Source organism: Aotus nancymaae, unplaced genomic scaffold (genome assembly GCF_030222135.1).
Source record: "Aotus nancymaae isolate 86718 unplaced genomic scaffold, 86718_ANA_hifiasm-v0.15.2.pri h1tg000040l, whole genome shotgun sequence".
In the NCBI taxonomy this organism is placed as follows: domain Eukaryota; kingdom Metazoa; phylum Chordata; class Mammalia; order Primates; family Aotidae; genus Aotus; species Aotus nancymaae.
The window spans coordinates 19537339-19559934 of NW_026988454.1; positions in this window are offsets into that span (position 1 = coordinate 19537339).

Below are 22596 nucleotides of genomic sequence, written 5' to 3' on the forward strand. Positions count from 1 at the left end.
GATTTCATGTAACTCCCTAACCTAAGTCTCTAGTGGTGCTTGGAGGGACGCCATTACCAACTTCCTGATAGAGATGAGGGACATCAGGTTGGGTGTGGTGGCTCACGCCTATAATCCCAGCACTTTGAGAGGCCGAGGCAGGATGATCACTTGAGGTCAGGAGTTCGAGACCAGCCTGGCCAACATAGTGAAACTCGTCTCTACTAAAAATAAAAAAATTAGCCAGGCATGGTGGTCACCTATAATTCTACCAACTTGGGAGGCCGAAGCATGAGAATTGCTTGAACCCGGGAGGTGGAGGTTGCAGTGAGTCAAGATCACACCACCGCACTCCAGCCTAGGAGTCAGAGCATGACTGTCTAAAAAAAAAAAAAAGAGAGAGACAGAGATGGGAGACATCAGAGAGGCCAAATGAAGTCAGGAGACATCAGAGAGGCCAAATGAAGTCAGGGAGGGAATGTGCAGCTGAAAGAGGCTGGTCTCTAGCACTGGCATCTCCACCTCTTTCCTGCACTGTGGGACGCTGTCCCCACCATTCAGGGCTGACGGACCTGAATGGTCATCTCACACAAATGTCCCCCACATGCCAGCAGTCTTCCTGGAGGCACAGGAGTTAGAACCCACATGTCCTGTCTCTAGCCCATTGTTTTTTGTTTTTGTTCATGGTATTAGAATAACAGTATCATTTGCCACTGTAAGTAATTCAATATGCTTCATGTTTTTCTTCCCCCTCCAGCCAGTCTTATCACAACAAAAACTTACCAAAATAGATAAATATTAAAAATCCTATCTGCACAAGCACAAGGAGGTACAGAAGGCCAAGTAAGCAAGACATCTGAGCACTTGTCTTTAGACTATAAAAGTGGTAGGAAAAAGAAAACAAGCAACAAAGTGATCCAAGTAGATGTGGAAAAGTAATCCTGTAAATTCCTTCATGTTATCCATATTCTAGAAACTTACCATCTACTGTTACGCATTAGAAGGTATTGCTGGTATAGTCCTGCCAGAGAAAAGGTTTTCTTTTTTAAAAAGAAAGTCGGACACTTTAAGAGGCTGAGGTGGGCAGATCACTTGAGGTCAGGAGTTTGAGACCAGCCTGGCCAACGTGGTGAAACCTCGTCCCTAATAAAAATACAAAAATTAGCCAGGCGTGGTGGGCTCCTGTAATCCCAGCTACTTGGGAGACTGAGGTAGGAGAATCCCTTGAACGCAGGAGGTGGAGATTGCAGTGAGCTGAGATTACACCACTATACTCCAGCCTGGGTGACAGAGCAAGACTCTGCCTTGAAAGTAAATAAATAAATAAATAAATAAAATTTAAAAACTAGGTATTTTCTGCCATCTCTGCCCACTATCCACCATAGCAAAATTTTAGTGCTGTGGAAAAATTCCAGCCAGCACAGCACATTGTCTCTGATTTTACAGTTGAACCTGACATCTGGAGATACCATGAAATGACATCACAATTTATCATCAGGAATAAGACAGTCATTACAATGTTGCTTTCTATGATACCTAATACAAGGCGATTTATTACTGAGAATCTAATTTTTAAAGGTTTTAAAATATTACAAGTTTCCTTATCAGCAGTCTGGCAAAATATCTGCATCTGTCCTCATGAGGACAAACTTCTTCCCCTCCAGAGCACCCATCCCAAACAGAAGAAGCCCAGAGCGTTAGCTTTGGCTGACCAAGTTGTGGAAGACTGACTTACCATGATTTAAACATTCCAGGTCTTATCAACCTTTCCTTTTCTAGAATGACTGCCTCAGTGGCATACAGATTTTGAAATTTTGTAAGTTTCCCAAAAAACTAAGATTTGCACACTTTGGCCAAACTAAGATAGCTATTGACTGGGTTTCCTACTGGTTTCCAAATTGGGTTGGTTTTTTTTTTTTCAGATGCTTATTGAATTTCAGTTGGAATAAGACACGTGGTTTTAGGCTGAAAGCAATTTAAAGCTGACACAAGCATAAAGCAAGGCGAGTGGCCCTTCTCACAGGGAGCCTGTCCAGATGCTGGCAGACCCCTCACAGTCTTCTGCCTAACTCTCCACGGGGCCAGGTGACAGCATGGCAGATTTCCCGTGATGATCCACATGCACCAGGCATCTCTGGGCTCCTGGGCACTGGGGTGATAGGAATGAGCCTGCCAGACTCCTCAGAATGCTTTGTTCTGGAATAGCTCTTCTACATGCATCCACCGGTGATGACCACAGGGCCAGGGCAGGGATGGCCCCAGAGTGCAAGCAGGTACAATAAGCACAGTCATTTTCTTTGTCTCCTGGTTCAGTTCACTTCAGCAGAAATACATTGAGCACCTACAGACTGCTAGACAGTACCCAAGAAAAGCTATGTGTAATGGAGGCATGAAATCTCACGTCATGGAAATCACTATGGTGACATGAGAATTACCTCCCCCCTCCCTCATCCATGCACTAATTCTCTGATGTATCAGAGCTGGGAGAAATACCAAATCTACAGCTTGGCACATTTTGGGGCTCCGTTGTATTTGGGTCCAAACAATGCTGGAGAGGGATCTGGTGGGAGAACAGAGCTGGGAAACCACTATTATTCTGAGAGGTAATATTGATGATAGCAAACACATACTGAACTAGTCACTGTTCTAAGTGCTTTACATGTATTATCTCAATTAATCCTTAAAGCTCCTCTATGGGGTAATATTAGTTTTAATGCCAGAGAATGAGGTAAAGATATAGAGTAGCTTACCTATAGTTATATAGCAGAAAAGTGGTTCAATATCCAAATCCAGGTTAAATTACCTACAGAGTTCAAGAACTTAACCATTTTCACTCAACTGCATTTATCGTTTAATCTTCTAGTATTAACACGTGGGAAATAAGGGGCACACAAGCATTTTGTATGAACGTCTGTTTTTTTTGCTTCACATCAACATGCACGCCCCATCAGTTTCTGTCAATTACCAAATCAGAATTAGACCTCAGTCCAGTGTCACGAGCGATGGATACCCCTGTCAGAGAAAAGCCAGCCTGAATATATTGCATTTGGTGTGGAGTGACAGAACTGTCATAAAGGTAATCATGTAAAAACCCCAATCTGCCATTATCAACTTTTTGAATTTCTGAGAAGAAGCTGTTTTCTGTGCTGGCTAATGGTGAACACGCTTGTTCTATTCATCATTTCTAGTTTTATACTCTTGGGAGCAGGTTATCATAACTATCAAGCAGAGATATAAAAGACTAGGAAACATTTAGTTTTAGAAAATAATGACTTAGAACTCTAGTAAATCAAGAGCAATGGGGAAATAAACCAGACAGTTAAGATGCCAGCTGGAGATTTTTTATAGTGGGGCCTGACAGTGGTGTGAGAGTTTGGTATTGCAGATGATGAAAAGGAACCTGCCTAGGAGATCTGAGGTCTCTAAGCACGTACAGACCAGAGATCACGATGAGATCCTGAACTGAAAGCAACCTCTAATCTAGTGCCTGTTTTCAGGACTGACCAGTTGGTTGTTTATAAGAGCAGAGAGGTCAAAAGAACTTAAAGGATTTAATAATACCCGTATGGGCAATTTTCTTGAGAAATGAGAATGATCCCCTGAGCCTTCCTTTGCCCTGCTTTTCTCAACACTCTAACACACACACACACACATGCACACACACATGCACACGCATGCACACACACATACACACCCTTTGGGTAGGGAATTCCAGGCTTCTACAGCAATCACATCACCACAGAGTCACTGACATATTAATTGAAATAATCTTGACTCTTTCCAGTTGAATTTTTTTTGCTATTAATTTTGTCATGGAAAATTTACTTATCCCATAAAAGCTGAGAACAGAGATTCTGAATTTGGGGTTTGTGGGTAGGAGCCTCTGAAATAGAGTGAAAAATTAAGTCTGTGGAGGTGTCTGTGCAGTATCCCATGGAGAGGGTTCTTTGTCCTCATCAAGTTTGCAAAGGAATTGGAGACTGCTTCAAGTTTCAAAACTGCGGTCTTAGGGGTCTGCTGATGTATCTGAAAGACACTAGAGTTTTTTTTTTTTTAATTTGATTTCACTCTAACTCAGCATTGCTAGAACTTCATGCTGACAGGAGGCTCTTGTCCAGCTGTTGTTTCTTTTGAAATAAAACCCAAAACTGTTGGAAGTGTCACAGGCAGAGGCAGGAGAATATAAAAGGAGGATCATGAGCTATCCTGTTCTTACCAGGAGAAGCTTAGCCATGTCCCTGAGTCCCCTGCCCTGAAGTCGTTGCTTGCTGCTCTGCAGTCCCCGTCAGCAGAATGCCTGGCTCAGGCACAGAAACTTGGTTCAAGCCTCACTCTGTTACTTTCCGCTCGTTGTGGGACCTGGGTCAAATAAATGCCTCCCTATCTTACTTTTGTCATCTACAAAATGAGAAAAATAATACCTTCCTCTTAAGATTCGTGTGGGGATTAAATGAGATAATGAGGAATTGAGCCCATGACCCCAGTCCCCTGTTGGAAACCTTTGAGAACAGATGTGTTTAGAAATTCAGGCTTTGGGATTTCATACATGTAATTGTATTTTTATCTTCACTATTCTATAATACCACCCGCATCATCCATAATCAGATATGTGCATATTTCTATAGCAAAACACTATGAATAGTCACATTAAGGGAGAGGAATGAAGATTACAGACAGCCGTACGTCAATGCGGGGCGGGGTTTGCCACTAAAAATGTTCAGCTTTCAGAGCATCTCGGACTTCGAGTTTGAGAAGAAGCAATTATAGACGTCTTTTTTCAACAATTGTTGGTTGAATCCTACTTTCTTCAGTCCCCAAGGTCCTAATTCTTAATCACTGTTGTGCCACCCACATTGGCCTGTCCCCATATTTCCCATCTCTTGACATCAGCGCTGCCCCCTGGCCGCACCTGCTTCCTGCATGTATTTCTCCTACCTTCATGCTCATTTTGCTCAGTGTCTGGCTTAATCTCGTGGCTCCTCTTTCCTGCCGATGCTCTGGGTGAAGACAGTTTCCCTCTCCTCCAGGCTCTCCTAAACTCCCAATTCCATGGGCAACCCTTCTGGCCACAGCTCTGCTATTCCAGTGCCGTCTGCTGCCCAATATATTCTCAGGGAACTATCAGAGTGACTCCCAGTGATGCTGGTTGGTTCACTGGCTAGAAGAACACTCTTTTCCTGAAGCAGAGAGGGGACATTCCTCAGTCCTACCCAGGTATGCCCAAGAGCTGCTTCCAGGTGGCTTGGCAATGACGCAGCAGGTCCTCTTGAGGCCAGCATTCCTGGCTTCTCTTCCCCATTCTAGAGTGCCCTGAGAGAAGGAACGTGGGGTTCCAGCATCCATATAACAGCTGGGGAGATGCTTCCAGTGCATGGTGGCAGTCATGACAGGCAGCAGCCGTCACAGGCCACCCACATCGTACCGTATGGCTGTGGGGATCATGCAGCTTATCACTGGTGTAGTGGAAAGAGCATGAAGAGACACAGGGGTTGGGTTTCTAGTTCTCTCACATACTGTGTGAACTTGGGGCACGCTACTTTAAATTTTCTGGGCCTCAGCTATGAAATAGGGACTAACCTATATAAATGCCCTAATAAATATCTGGTACCTTCCTTTAGTGCTTTTTTTTTTCCTTTGAGATGGCGTCTTCCTCTGTCGCCCAGGATAGAGTGCAGTGGCGCGATCTTGGCTCACTGCAACATCCGCTTCCCAGGTTAATCCTGGCTAATTTTTGTATTATTAGTAGAGGTGAGGCTTCACCATGTTGGCCAGGCTGATCTTGAACTCCTGACCTCAGGTGATCCACCCACCTCAGCTTCCCAAAGTGCTGGGATTACAGGTGTGAGCCACTGTGCCCGGCCTTCTTTAGTGCCCTTCAAAAGGCTTTTCTTTGCCAGTCCGGGAGACCCACAAAGGGTAGGAACCTGTCTTCTCTTTGTATTTATTCCTAGCACGGGGTCTGGTCCACAGCAGACAGGTAGTAAACTGTTGATTGAATGAATGGATGAATGTAATTCTTTCTGAGGTAGGTAGCACATCTTTAGTTGCTCCTAAATCTGATATCCACCATTTGATAAGAAGCCACTAGGGTGAGGATGGCTGGGCTATAGCTTCATAATCCAAATAACCATATTTCCCTTGGACATGGATAACAGAGTTAGACTGTTATAAGCTCTTCCACTCAACAATGTTTTCTTTTTTAACAGAACTTTAAATTTTATACACTGAGCAACACATCCCAATAACCAGGATGAAAAGTGTTCCATTTAAGAAAATATGTCAATTTAGAGCAATATTTGAAGATCTCCTACAATTCTATACCTTTGTCATGAATCCTCAACTACTAGTAATTAGAGCTTAATTAATCCCAACATTCCCTTGGGTTCAAGCAGATTATAATGACCAAACTAACTTTGAAAGGTTTTGTAGACCTCAAGATTCATTCGAGGTGTCACATAAGTTTTGGGAATTAAGACACTTTGAATTTAAAAGCCTATTCAAGCAGTTCTATAGTTAATTACTCCCCAACTTTCTTGGAATAGAGAAGAAAACCAAATGACTTTTAATGCATTAGTATAGACAGCAATGATATTGTTTTTGTAACATTTATGTATTTATTTAATTGAGACAGAGTCTTGCTCTGTTGCCCAGGCTGGAGTGCAATGGTGCGATCTAGGCTCACTGCAACCTCTGCCTCCCGGGTTCAAGGGATTCTCCTGCTTCAGCCTCCCAAGTAGCTGGGATTACAGGCGTGTGCCACCATGTCTGACTAGTTTTTGTATTTTTAAATTTTTTGTTAGCAGAGACAGCATTTCCTCATGTTGTTAGGCTGACTGGTCTTGAACTCCTGACCTCAGGTGATTCGATCTGCCTCGGCCTCCCAAAGTGCTGGAATTACAGGCATGAGCCACCATGCCCAGTCTGTTTTTGCAGCATTTTCAATTAGCCTGAGTTTCTTTATCTGTAAAAGGGGCATCAGCAGTTTTTGCCAGGCTTGTGTGAAACACCTTGGTGACATAGTTGGCTTGGCCACTGTGAAAAGTCACATCTCTTGGGTGAAACGTTACTGTAATATACTGCCAAAGGCCCTTTCAGTGCTAATTTTTCATAATTTCAATATGTGGTCAAGCCATAAACAAAGATTATGTAGGGTTTTTGCTTACAATCTACATTTTCCTTTCTGTCTGATGCTTCCTTTTGCTATCTCTGAAAGACACATTGGGGAAAATACACTGTGGGTATGTGTTTCATTTTTCTTAGGTCACACTCCTTCTTTTTCACCTATAACAGAGTAAAACCAAAGACTCTCTCCAAGAGCAATCATTATGACTGGAATCCTAGAAAGAGAAGGGAAAGATCAGAGAGGAAAAGAAGCTGAAGTTAGATGCGACCAGAACAGCCAAGCTTGGAAGAGGGAGGCATACGGGCTGAGGAGCCCTTCACCATTCTGAGAGGTGTTAAAATGCATTTCTCCCAGAGAGTCCATGGATGCTAGATGTAAAATCTGCTATTCTGGAGGCTTGAGATACAGAGAGGGAAGACGCTTGGTACAGCTGACAATGGGTGAGGACAAAGACGGGAATAAAGATATGTGGATGCCTCACACTTGGCTCTGTGGCTCAGCACTCCTTCCAGGACTCAAGAACACGTGTACACTCGATTTAACCAAGGCCCGCATACTTCTTCCCATGAAAAGAAAAATGCTTATGAATTGGATTTCTCTTCTTTGTTCATTCCGTCTTTATTTTATTCAATAGAATGTTCAATTTTGACTGAGTAGAGGTACGCAGTCACATAGATGAGTCGACTTCATTTCTTCTGATGGTAAGAGGCAGTGTGTGGGAGATGAGACCAAGAAGAAACAGCTTTTGATTAATATTTCAGTCACAGGACAGGAATTCGGCTATGAGATGAAGGTGTATTACGGAATAGCTTCCAGACAAATGTATTTTGTCAGTTCGTCTTGAATCATCTGGCATCAGATTCACACTGAATCAAAATTCAGGTGATTTATAAAGGCACATTAAGTTCTATTAGTATTAATGGGAAATATGCATGTGTATCAATACATGCATTAGTGGAGACAGATTCCCTGAAGGGTTTCTGCTTTGGGGCGAAAGCTACTATTTGTGTCTTTTGCACAATGGAAATAGAATTCTGCCTATTAAACAAAAGTTCAATATCTATGCTCAGCAGAAAAAGACCTTATTTTTAAGGATGCTAATAAAACCATATTTTATATTTGTAATTAAAGGCATTATAGCAAATGGCCACATCTTATTACTGCTATTTAGAATGTGTCATCTGGGATTTATTGTTAGTAGTAACTGTGTCAGTCAGTTTCTCTACAGTTGAAAGAGCAGTTGTTGAGTCCTTTATTCCCATGTCAAAGATGAAGAAATAGGCAAAGTTTGGTAGTAATTTATATAGAAAGGCATTCCAGAAGTAAAATAACAAATGGTACCGGAAAAGACAATTTCTCCAATTTACAAAGCAAGAAAAAGCCAAACTCATCCCCTCTTCATTTTCTGGAACGGGCGAGGAAGCAAAAGTTTAAGTCAAATTAGAGGCAATAGAAATACCATCATTTATTACTCTTTTATCAGTAATAATGACGTCGGCTGCTAAGAAAAGAAGAATTCAAAATGCCTTAACCTCCTAGGAGGTTTATTAGTTCCCAATAACAGTTCTATTATGCTGTCCGGGACCCTGACCCCTCTTCCCGCCCACCATCCAGAGGTCATCCCTGCACTTCAAAGGTGACAAATGGCTGCTGTACCTTCTGACTTCAGTTGGGAACCCAACGATGCCAGTAGGGGGAGAAGGATCATGTCCTATGCATCTCTTTTTGTCAGTAGGAAAGTTTTCCTAATAGTCCTTTAGCAGATTTCCTTTAGCATTGCACTGGCCAGCATTAGGTCATTTTCCTGTTCCAAAATCATTGAGTGGCTAGAGAAGAGGAATTCTCTGATTGGCTTAATCAGATTTACCATCTCATCCTCTGACCTCCATATCGTGTTGACGTCCTGAGCTTATGGTCTCCCAGAAGAGGCTGGGCACCACACCGCACGGGGGCTCAGCTGGTGAGGAAGCAGGAGGAGGTGGGGCAGGAATGGGTGGGTGGTCATCCACGTGTGTGCTAGACAGACGTGTGCCATTGCCGTGATCCTTAAAGGTCTACTTAAGTGCAGTCATGGGTCTCTGGGGCCTCAGTGGACTGATGAGAGAGTGCCAGGTTTTGTCATGAATCTAATTCAATACCATCGCTTCACAGACTTGAACACTAAAGTCTGGGGACTCAAGCCAGCTCAAACAGTTTCTGAGCTCAGAAGGTGAATGACAAATGATTGAGCAGATGGCTTACACTGAACCTGAATCTTGACTCTGACTCACAAATGCCTTACAAGGGACAAAGAGAAGGATGTTCAGGAAATAAAATGTTAATACAGTTTAGATGTTGGGCATTCTTGCATAACTGAAAAGCAGGGGCAAACTGATGGACCTCTTCATTCTGTCTGTACCTCCACCCGCCGACATCCCTAGATCCTGGGGCAGCACACAGGGCTCCCATATTCTCTTTGTGTGTCCTTCTGCCTTACCTCCTCCCAGAGCCTTTTTTCACACTAAGGTGTGAATAACTTATAACAGCTTAAGTATCATCATTTCACTAATAAGTTTGGCTACGTGGCAAAATAGATCTGAGGGAAAGGGAAAGAATTTTAGAACTGATCAGGATGGAGATCTAGAACCCAAGGAGGACAGTCATCAGTCTAACTGACAGCATCCAGAGCTGCCCTGTTCAGTATGGTAGCCACTAGCCACATGAGGCTGTAGAGTTTACATTTAAATGATTTAAAATGAAATGAAAGGAAGAATTTCGTTCCTAAGTCACACTAGCACATTACAAATGCTCAGTAGTTACTGCGCCTAGCGGGTACTGTGTTGGCAAATGCAGAGACAGCACATTTCCATCAGCATGGAAGGTCCGCATGGACAGTGCTGCTCTGGGGAACGTGGAATCAGGGTGGGACAGATAGTGCTGTTCCCAGGAAAACCCAAGGTGATGGGATGCTCTGCCATCGCTTAATTTGTTTGGGAAGGTCTGGTTGGCTCATCTGTTTTGGAGCAGGAGCCTGGAGCGGGTAGGGGTGTCAGTGGGTAGACAATGAGCAAATAAAAAACTCTGCACAGAGGGGGCCCATTTGTGCTAGGGATTGACCCAATTATTAACTCCACAGGGATCACTAGAGGACAAGAGGTGCTGAGGACAGCAAAATGCCTGGAGTTGGGTGGAACATGAACAAGCTGAATTTAAAAAAAAAAATGCATAATGTATTTATGTTAATTTGTGTATATATATATGTATATATTTTGAGATGCAGTCTTACTCTGTTATCTAGGCTAGAGTGCAGTGGTACGATCTCGGCTCACTGCACCCTTCACCTCCCAGGTTCAGGCGATTCTCCTCTCTCAGCCTCCTGAGTAGCTGGTATTACAGGCGTCCACTGCCACGCCTGGCTAATTTTTGTATTTTTAGTAGAGACAGGGTTTCCCCATGTTGGCCAGGCTAGTCTTGAACTCCTGAACTCAGGTGATCCGCCTTACTCGGCCTCCTCCCAAAGTGCTGGGATTACAGGCATGAGCCACTGTACCTGGCCTGATAATTTGTATTAATGTAAATTTTCTATTTATGGCAAGTTATATTGCCTTTATACCAGTGACATTAAATTTCTTAAATATACAGCTATCAAAATTTCAGAGGAAGTAGATTTGAAGAAAAATATTAGATGAAGACTTGTACAGGTGAAATGCAATATGGGATAAAGTTTCATATGGTTTGCTGAACTTTGAGAAACCCTGATTTAAAGCAACAGGATCCGCTATGAAGGTTTGTTTCTAGGTAGGGCTGATTTCTCCATCAGGTGCGCGAGGCACAGCACTGACAGCCATCATGTTTCCAGGCTTAGCAGGTTAACGACAATATAGCAAGGGCCCATGAAAATGTATTAAAATAAATTTTCTCTTAAAGAGATTAAGTCAGGGAAAAAATAAATGTCAAAGAAAACATTTTAATATAGAATGTTATTTATCTTTACACTGACAGTTGTAAAATGCAACTTTCTGTATATTTTTTTTTTTACAGAGGAAAGGGTTCCTGAAGGCAAAAGTGCCTAGAGCCCATGAAAATCATAATGCAGCCCATTCCTAGGCAAACCAGGAAGGAACCTTGGAGGCAATGGAACGCAAGAGGGTAGAGCTTGCTCAGCTGCACCCACAGTGAGCAGGGGTGGAGTTGCTGGATTCGAGCAAGAGGGCATCAGTATAATCAGAGAGCAATGCTCCATGTGCGCTCACCTGCTGAGTATGGCACAGGCTCAGGGCAGGTCAGCAGAGAGGGTGCCCGGGGCTCAGCCAGGCCCAGCAGACACCAGGCTTAGGTTAGTAGGATGAGTCACTGCTTTTGTAATGACGACTGGCTGGAGGATTGGTTGGGGGAGTGGTGGTCAGAGCTGAGCATTTAGGGTGAAGATCTTCTGGGGACGAGGGAAAGGCAAGGATGGGAGGTAGGACATAGGGCATCCTCTATTAGGAAGACCTATTAGGACTCTTTAGCCCTGACATCACGATAGAGGTATAGAGACAATCACCTACTTTGCCTGAGTCAGGCCAATTATGATGATAAGAAACACAGAAATGAGAACCAGAGATACACATAATGCAACCCCTAAACACAAAATGGGACTTCAGAATGCTGGCAGATATTGCTTTTGGAAAAAAGGAGTTTATGAAACAATTATCTAATGCACCCTGAAGGCAAAGGCTGATGGGCAACTAAGTGCAAGACCCAGTTAAGGCTGACCCAAGACCTCTTGACAAGTTCTGGGATGACAGAGGTATGAGTGATTTCGAATCAGAGGAGTGTGGTTAAAGGCCAGGTATGCGGACCACTTCTATAATATCTCATAGTTGCTCTCTTGTTGCCGAGCAAGGCGAATGACATTGATAAATCACCCTATTATAACTTGTGATAAAAGCAGCAGGTACTTGAAGGACTGACCAATAGACATCTGAAAAGACAAATGGCTGCTTGAAGTCGCCTGATACAAGTTGGAAATCAGTGATACCCATTGTGAAGAGAACAGGACAAAGCACGCTGGACAGAGATAATAGCCCAATCTCCCGAGTGCCCACGGATGCAGGTCACCTGACAGCCTTCTCGGAAAAAAGTCTTAATTACTAATAACATGTGCAAATGCAAGTATTATTATGACTCAACCAACTGAAGTGTTGAAAACTAACACAATTTTATATACTTTCATTTTGGGCACAAATTTTGGGCCATTGGGGTTAAGACTTTTCTTTCTTTTTTTTTTTTTTTTTAAACCAAATGGTCTGGATACTTACTATAGTGATGTGTAGAATCAGCATAAACAGTTTTTTTCTTTCTTTCTTTTTTTTTGAAATGGAGTTTTACTCTTGTTGCCCAGGCTAGAGTGCAATGGCACGATCTCAGCTCACTGCAACCTCCACCTCCTGGATTCAAGCGATTCTCCTGCCTCAGCCTCCTGAGTAGCTGGGAGTACAGGTGCCCGCCACCATACCCAGCTAATTTTTGTATTTTCAGTAGAGATGGCATTTCTCCATGTTTGCCAGGCTGGTCTTGAACTCCTGACCTCAGGTGATTCGCCTGCTTCGGCCTCCCAAAGTGCTGGGATTACAGACCTGAGCCACAGTGCCCGGCCAAGAGTTTTATTTTTCGAAAACCTTCAACTTTTAGGAGAGACTCAGAATGACTATGTAATGAAAAAGCAAAACAAAACAAAGACCAAGCCTTGCAGACACTTCTCCCCTGTGAAATCGGTCTCTTGTGCTGTCGATTGCTGTGGTTTCAACAGTAGCATCCAGCACCTATTCCACAAACCACTTCCTTCTTAAACCTCAAGGGTTTCTGCAAACCGTATTTGAATGATCTGCAGAAAGTGTTACCCTACACTTTCCATGACATCAGAGCCTTGCCAAGTGGCCCGAGAGGGAATCATTAACTGCTGCCGTGTCCCCATGTGTCTGATTAGCCACAAATACATAATGAATGTGGTTCAGCAGTGTAAGAAGCCACAGTGGAGAACTGCGGCAAAAATTCCCTGCAATTTTTCTGACAGCTGTCATCAGTCAGCAAAACCCAAACTGACACCTTCAGTTGCCAACAGTTTTGGGTAAAACACATGCACGTTCCCAAGGTACAAGGGCCACAGGTTGAGACAAAGGTTACATGATAGAGTTTCTCTACTGGATGGAATGGAAGAAGATAGCAAAGTGAGCTTTTGCGACATTAATAAAGAACCTAATGGATTAATATAAGAGAGTGATAGGCCGGGCGCGGTGGCTCACGCCTGTAATCCCAGCACTTTGGGAGGCCGAGGCGGGTGGATCACGAGGTCAAGAGATCGAGACCATCCTGGTCAACATGGTGAAACCCCGTCTCTACTAAAAATACAAAAAATTAGCTGAGCATGGTGGTGCGTGCCTGTAATCCCAGCTACTCGGGAGGCTGAGGCAGGAGAATTGCCTGAACCCAGGAGGCAGAGGTTGCGGTGAGCCGAGATCGCGCCATTGCACTCCAGCCTGGGTAACAAGAGCGAAACTCGGTCTCAAAAAAAAAAAAAAAAAAAAAAAAAGAGAGTGATAGTGGACTGACATGTAGGTTTTCTGGCGAGTAACTGGTGATGCTGTGAAAGCTACGTGTGGCATCCAATAGTTAGCCCATTTTTACTTCAAGAAAACTCATTCTCGTGCTCTGCAGCAGCTGCTACTGTTTGGATTATGAATAGTTATAAGCCAGATGGTGTGGCAGAAAGGACTCACACATATTTTCACATGGACAAATATTATTATTCCAAAACATAAACATGTCAATATAAGTGTTTTTCCTCCTGGGAGGAATCCAGGCCCTGATCTCAGTTATAAGAAAATGACTCACTCTGTATGTGCAAAAATTACCTGCCAAGGTTATTATTGGAAGAAACCCACAACACAGCGTTCCCCAAGTTTTCCTTTCCTTATTTGCAGTCAGCTGCATTTAACGTGATAAAGGAGAAGCAGAAAGGAAGGAGAGAAGATGGGAAGAAGGAGAAAAAGGAAAAGAAAGAGAGTGAATGAAGAGAGGAGGTAAGGAAGGGGAAACTCGCTGTTCCTCCACCCCAGAATTCTCACAATGGCAACAGCGATGTGTTAGCCTGAGAATTATAATGCCAAATACTTGGTGACCAAAACTAGAAGGCAAAGATGGAAAAGATGGAATCAGGCTATTTAGACAGGTCAGTGAAGGATTCTTCTGAAGCATACCTCCAGTTTGCTCTTATTTGGAATGTTTCAAGGACAAAGAGTCCATTACAGTCAATATAGTTCTCATGACAATATATCTAGATTTCCCATTTCTTAATTTCGTCTTGTTACCTCTTGCTGTCATTTCCATTTTTCTATATTCTTTCTTTCTTTTTTTTTGGAGACAGAGTCTCACTCTGTCGCCCAGGCTGGAGTGCAATGGCACCATCTCTGCTTGCTGCAATCTCTCTCTGCCTTTCAGGTTCAAGTGATTCTCATGCCTCAGCCTCCAGAGTAGCTGGATTACAGCCACATCCCACCATGCCTGGCTAGTTTTTGTATTTTTAGTAGAGATGGGGTTTTGCCATGTTGTCTAGGCTGGTCTAGAACTCCTGGCCTCAGGTGATCTGCCTGTGTCGGCCTCCCAAGTTGCTGGGATTACAGGCATGAGCCGCCACGCCCGGCCTTATATTCTTTCTTTCCCCAGAAATTCCTGTATAAGCTTTTCTTCACAAGAACCTTCCATTCTTGGTGCCAGGTATTTTGTACTCAATCCTAAACCTTCCTCCTTTATCTCTCTTTCTGCTGAGGCTTGGGGATTGCCTTCCAAGACTTCTTGCCTGGTTTTCCAGCCTCCCGGGAGCCCACCTGTCTCCCAGCAGGGTGGAACAGCCCACCAGGGCTCAGGGAGGGCAGACCCGGGTGGTGTGCAGGAGGAGATGGAAAGGGTGGGCTCAGCTGCAGCCCTTGGGTGTCTTTTTGCTACGTAGGCCCTGTGGGTCAGCTCTACTAACGTGGAACCAGCGTTGTGCCCTACTGAGAAGGGCACACTAGGAAATTCTGTCCTGGCTGGCAATGTTAGAGTCGGCTTCCGTTGTGGAATAGTTTTTAGTGGGTCCTCTCTTTTGGTGTACCATTGCAGGTTTACCCCCTGCAAGTGAACAATTCACCTAGCAACCCGACTCTCATTCTTTGGAGTTCAAATCACAGATCATAATAATAATAATAATAAATTGGCTAGGTGCAGTGGCTCATGCCTGTAATCCCAGCACTTTGGGAGGCCAAGGCAGGCGGATCACCTGAGGTTGGAAGTTCAAGACCAGCCTGGCCAACATGGTGAAACCCCGTCTCTACTAAAAATACCAAAATTAGCCAGGTGTGTTGGTGGGCACCTGTAATCCCAGCTACTCAGGAGGCTGAGGCAGGAGAATAGCTTGAGCCTGGGAGGTGGAGGCTGGAGGCTGCCGTGAGCCAAGATCGCGCCACTATGCTCCAGCCTGGGCAACAGAGCAAGACTGTCTCAAAAAAAAAGAAAAAATTGAATCCAGCATTTGCCTGTTGCTTGACCACCCTGTTGCACGTACGCCCTTCAGCTCCAGGACCACATGTGGTCAGGCTAGTAAGTATAAGTGGGTGACTACGTAAGGGCTAAGAGATAATATGGACTGGGTGAACTGGAGGATATACGCCTTTAATAACATTCAAGGTAAAACGCCTCACAGCCTGTGCATTCCCACCAGGGGACATCTGCAGGCGTGTCCAGCCTCAGGGCCACCGGGGCACCATCCCTGCTCAGCAACCCGCCATGCTTTTATGTTCAAGCACAGCCCCACTTCTTTTCTTTTTGTGGCCTCCCCCGGCAACCCCCACTCCATCTGTTCTCCTTTACTCTCAGCCTATGTTTGTCTCAGTGTCACTTCTCCTGGCCCTGGTTCAGATCTTTGCTATCACCAACACCCTCCAGGCCTTCGACAGGCCCCAGGAGGCTTCTGGGCACCCCAGAGCAGTCTCTTCTCTACCGAAAGCATTCTGGATCACTGCACCTGTTCCATGGGTGATACGGTTTTGAACTCTAGGATAGCAATTCTCAAAGTGTGCCCCCGAGATCAGCAGTATAGGCATTGCCTGGCAACTTAGAAAAATGCAAATTTGGGGGGCGCACCCTAGGCCACTGAATCAGACACTCTGGGGGGAGGTGCACAGTGGTGGGCCCATCATCTGGGTTTAATCAGCCTTCCAGGAGATTCCACTGCAGGGACAAGTTTGAGAATCACTACTCTATTCAAGTGGTCCCACCTGGATAGCAATGTGCTTTGGTTTGCTTGTATCTCTCTTAAATTTCAGTCCCTAAAAATAAACCTTAACACCTTTATTCATTTTAGAGAAACATAGGGGCATTGTGCAGACAAAATTAGATAATATCCAGCACAGTTTCTAGCACAAGCTAAATTTGCTATACATGTTAGTTATTATTGTGATTGTGTAATCATTAATATTAATCAGTGTGGTCCAAGGTCAAATGACCTTTTTACATATAGTAACCTTCTACAGTATTTATTTATTTATTTTTGAGACAGGGTCTTGCTCTGTTATTCAGGATGGAGTGCAATGGAGCGTTCTCGGCTCACTGCAACCTCTGCCTCCTGGGTTCAAGTGAGTCTCCTGCCTCAGCCTCCTGAGTAGCTGGGACTACAGGCATGTGCCACCATGCCTGGCTAATGTTTGTATATTTAGTAGAGATGGGGTTTCACCGTGTCAGCCAGAACAGTCTCAACCTCCTGACCTCGTGATCCGTGTACCTTGGCCGCCCAAAGTGCTGCAATTACAAGCGTGAGCCACCGTGCCCGGCCTACGGTGATTTTTTTAACTCTCATTTATAGCTCACATATTTACATGGTAGATGGAAGTGTAGAATCTATACTGAATACAACAGCTTAAGTGGTGGGGCTGAAACTCCCTTACCAGTGGAGAGGAAGTGATCTTGTTACATCAGCCAAAAGTTCTAAGAGCTTGAGAAGGAGGAAGAAAAGTCTCCCCAAAATAAAAGAAAGCAGTCACAGAGGTCTGATTCTTTGAGGAGGACGTGGGTGGAGTAGTGAAAGGAAAGATCAAAAATTAATTTTAAAGCTTCTCTATATTTCAAAGAACACAGAGAATCTCTCTTCTGTTTCTGTCCTCCAATTGTTAATGCCCTGTAAAATCTCCATCTTTCTTCCATTTTAGACAAAAGGCTATTTTGACTGTTACTATCCAAAAAATAGAAACGCCAGCCTGTGCGAGGTCTGTGCTGAAATTCACTCAGTAAAGAATTTTGACGTTCATTAAAATAACTACTAAAGGAGAGCCAAGAGGTTGACCTTCACATTGTTCAAGAGCCACACCAATCACCTCGCCTTGGCATGCACTTGCATCTCTTGCCAGGATTTCAGCAGGTGTTTCTGAATTGCATCCAGAATCGCACTGGACAGAAACACAGCAGAGGTCGCCGAAGCCACATCAATAATGATAAGCAGATGATCACGGCCCCCTCCCGCTCACCCTGTGAGCTGCAGAGATCACAGCACCGCTGAGTCTGTGGGAGGCAGCGCAGCCTCAAGCTTCTAGCCAACAGCCAATGTCATTTTAACATATTCAAGACGAACTAGCTGAACCAACTTTTCAGGTCAGAGTTCTAAAGACACACGATAGGTTAGGAGGAGAAACCGAACAGGAAAATATCCACAAATATTTTTTTATTAGTAACTTTCATTTAGAAATTTGGGACATCTTCAATACAAATGTTTAAAATGCTGCAATCACAACTGCCATATTTGCAAGTCCACTTTTTTTGTTTTAACCCAAAGAAGTATAATCAAAGGAAAAAGCCAATTCTGAAGTATGTTCCTTCTTGGCATTGTAAGTAGCAAGTGCAATCACTTAAAATACAACTCCATCAAGAGTCGCAGATGAGAAATACTACTGTTCTGGGGTTTCTCAGATTCTGGTTCTCAGGGTCACCTATTCAATATCCCTCAATTGATATTCAGAATATCAATTTTGACTGATGAGTTTCTTTCCACATGCTGGTTTTTGCGTTTCTCCAGGTTGCCAGTCTTTTTCTTTCTTTCTTTCTTCTTTCTTTCTTTCTTTTTTCTTTCTTTCTCTCTCTCTTTCTTTCTTCCTCTTTCTCTTTCTTTCCATCCCTCCCTTCCTTCCTCCTTTCTTTCCTCTCTCTTCTTTCCTTCCTTTTCTTTTTCTCTCTCTTCCCCACTCTCTCTACCCCCTCTTCTTTCCTTTCCTTCCCTCCCTCCCTTCTCTCTCTGCCTTTCTTTCTTGCTTGCTTGCTTTTCCCCAGGACGAAGTCTTGCTCTGTCACCCAAGCTGGAGCGCAGTGGTACGGCTCAGAGCTCATCATAGTTCAAACTCCTGGGCTCCAGCGGTCTTCCTTCCTCCACCTGCCAAATAGCTGGAACTACAGGTGTGCACCATCCCACCTAGTTAATTTTTAAACTTTTTGTAGAGATGGAGTCTCACTATGTTGCTGAGGCTGGTTTCAAACTCCTGGCCCCAGTTACCAGCCTTTTGGATTCTGTATTCAAGAAACAACTACAGTCCTCAAAAGAGAGAAAAGGGGGCAAGGCCTTATAGCAAAGCTCAGTTCTTTTTTTTTTTTGATACGGAGTCATGCACTCTCGCCCAGGCTGGAGTGCAGTGGCACAATCTCGACTCACTGCAACCTCTGCCTCTGGGTTCAAGTGATTCTCCTGCTCAGTCTCCTGAGTATCTGGGATTACAAGCATCTACCACCATGCCCGGCTAATTTTTGTATTTTTAGTAGAGACTGGGTTTCGCCATGTTGACTAGGCTGGTCTCGAATTCCTGACCTCAGGTGATCCACCTGCCTTAGCCTCCCAAAGTGCTGGGATTATAGGTGTGAGCCACTACGCCTGGCTAGCAAAGCTCAGTTCTCATCCTTGTACCGATACCAAGCCCCTTGGGCAATAATGAAAAAGTTACTTAACTTCTTTGTGCCTCAGTTTCCCTTTTTTATAAAATGAGAGATTGACTAAATCAGGGGTCATAGCTGAAACGTTCACAGGTCCCAGTAAGTACTCAAAAATGTAGATAAGGAGGAGAATGCTTACCCTGTCTACAGGGGACAGCTATACTCACTGCCAGCTGATAATTGTCATATTTTTATTCTGTTTCAAAAAAAAAGTCCCTGATTGTTATGTGAAAATGTCTTAATTTTAAGTATTTTCTAAAAATGTAAATAAAACAATAACAGTTATCAAAACAATATGTAGGTCAAACAGAGCATGTTGATAGGCCTTCTGTGATTCAAAATTTCTCCTGAAACCTGTCTAAGTCCTGTCAGTCTAAACATCAGGTTTAGACCTTAATTTTCATCATCTGTGTACCTGCTGTGGTGGCTTGCTTCCGCTTTCAAAACATCAGGTGGATTGTGTACCCCTTTTTCCTGTGTGTAGCAGACACTTTATTTATGTCAAATGCAGCTATGTATATGCCTAGAAAAGTTAATCATGTTGACCTGAAGTATGCTGCCAAGCAGCCAAATATCAGTGGGTGGATGCATTGATGTGAATAAAGACAGAAGGGAGTAATGGGAGAAGCTCACAAACTAGAAATAAAACTAAGTCAGGGTATTAGTCTGTTTTCATATTGCTATACAGAAACATCTGAGACTGGGTAATTTACAAAGGAAAGAGGTTTAAGTGACTCACAGTTCCACATGGTTGGGAGGCCTCAGGAAACTTAACAATCATGGTGGAAGGCAAAGGGGGGACAAGGACCTTCTTCACATGGCGACAGGAGAGAGAAGAGCAAGTAAAGGGGGAAGAACCCCTTATAAAATTATCAGATCTCAGGCTGGGCATGGTGGCTCATGCCTGTAATCGCAGCACTTTGGGAGGCTGAGGCATGTGGATCGCTTGAGGTTAGGAGTTCGAGACCAGCTTGGCTAACACATGAAACCCTGTCTCTACTAAAAACACAAAACTTAGCCAGGTGTGTTGGTGGGTGCCTGTAATTCCAGCCACTCTGGAGGCTGAGGCAGGAGATTCGCTAGAACATGCAGGGTAGAGGTTGCAGTGAGCCGAGATCGTACCACTGCATTCCAGCCTGGGTGATAGAGTGAGACTCCATCTCAAAACAAAACAAAACAAAACAAAACAAAAACAAAACCCATTGGATCTTGTGAGAACTCACTCATTATCAGGGGAACAGCGTGGGGGAACCACCCTATGATCCAATCACCTCCCTCCCTTGACACTTGGGAATTATAATTAGAGATGAGATTCGGGTGTGGACACAGAGCCGAGCCATATTGGTCAGTGAGGAAGAAAGAGGAAAAATGTTTCCTGTTCATCAAACAGTAGCTTGGGAGCAGGTAGTAAGAAAATGACCCTCAGGAGCCTGAATCCAGCTGTGAGGAAGGAGGAGCTTTGAGGGAGCAGAATGCTCCAGGTGGCAGGAGGGTTACCTGCAAGAGAAATTTTGGCCTGAACTCTGAGGATGGGGACTGATGCCTGGAGAATTATCAAGAAAGGGATTGGTTAACTCATGGGACAGGGAGAGAAGTATGAGACAGGTCTGCTGGTCTTAGGAGTAAATCTATGGAAAATAATTACACTTCTCTCTTATCTTGAGCAAACATAGACTGCTGTCTACAGAAGATCTCCATAAGGGGCTGACTTTATGTAGTTTGTATCCTATACAATCCCATCAGTTGACTGGTATTTCATGTTTTTCCTTAAAGATATGTTTTTCTCCTTCTTCTACTTGTACCATACTGGTCTGGGGCCACTTCCATCTCATGTGTAGGTCCTGTAACAATAGTTTTCTGACTGGCCCCTAGAATCTTCAGAATCCAATCTACCTTGCCAGACTCATTTTCTTTAAATGCTGCCTTTATCAAGCCATTCTACTGTTCTGCCTCCTTCCATGGCTCCCATGTCCTCCCCAGTCTAAGATCCTCTGCTTGACCTCAAGACTCTCCAGATCTGCTCGATTCTCTGTCTTTCCCCAGTCCCTCATACCTATTTCCTGTTCAGTCAGTCAGTAGTATCCCATCACCAGAGGCATTTCTGCCTCCCAGCATTTACTCAATGTTGGAAATAGATGCTCAGTGCCACAAAGAAAATCAGCACTGGGAAAAAGGATCTTTCAGCAATGCAATTTTTTACTTCCTGGGCTGCAGGAAGGGTACCCTTGCTAGCCATCATGCCACGAGAGTACAATGAACAAAGGAAAACACACAAATTTATCTTTTACGCATTTGGGGTCGTCCTTACTGCTGTGTCTGATCTCCGTTGGCTGGAGCCAGACCTCACAATCTAAACTAAAATCCGATTGGGTAATAACTTAAAACTTTTCTAAACAGGTAAAAGCCATGGAGAACTGGGACATGCCTGTGAGCACGACCAGCACAGATATTTTGGTTAAAGTACAAGGACATAGAATGTAACACATGCCTGTAAGCATGGCATGTTTAATAGCTACATAGGATAGGGCTTAACAAAGTTATTGCACACTTATTCCTTAACAAGAAAGGAAACTTTAAAAAGGAACTTTTCTACTTCCCACACTCAACACCATCCCCTTCACCTGGGTGCCTTTCCCTCTCCTTTTCACATTCTGTCCATCGGTTTCCATCATGAAACCTTCTTTGACTCTTCTGAGCCTCACAGACTTCCCTGACTTCATACTTGCTATTCCACTTAATTTCTGAACCATGCCCTCTGCCAATCAATTATATATTATTCTGTTCTCTAATTGTTTCATGCATGTTTGTCTTGTCTCACAATTACATTTTGACCTTCCTGAGTAAAGATCATGTCTTCTTCCTCTGTATTCTCCATAGAAACAGTGGATTTAGTCATAGGCCTGGGCTCAGTGAGCACTTGCTTGATGCTTCATTGAGGCAGATATTCAGATGAGCTCACTGGGAGAAAGAGGATGGGGCCAAGAAAGAAGGCTGGGGTCTCTTGGGAGGAGATGATCAGACAGGACTATGTAGAGAGGTACCACTGTCCACTTTCCCCAAGTAAGTAAGCATGCATGGCCATCATGCCCTCTGCTGCCTGCACTTTCTTTCTTTCTTTTTTTTTTTTTGAGACGAGTCTCACTTCGTCACCAGGCACCAGGCTGGAGTGCAGTGGCGCGACCTCGGCTCACTGCTACCTCCGTCTCCCGGGTTCAAGCAATTCTCCTGCCTCAGCCTCCCAAGTAGCTGGGACTATAGGCACGCACCACCACGCCCAGCTAATTTCTTTTGTATTTTTAGTAGAGACGGGGTTTCACCATGTTGGCCAGGATGGTCTCGATCCCTTGACCTCATGATCCACCCGCCTCGTTCTCCCAAAGTGCTGGGATTACAGGCATGAGCCATCATGCCCTCTGCTGCCTGCACTTTCATATGTGGTTCATGCTGTTGAAGTTGTACTAGATTGAATTGTTGCACTGGGTTGTAAGCAAGGGGAGACCTGATCCACCAACTGTCCTGGACCAGCTCAC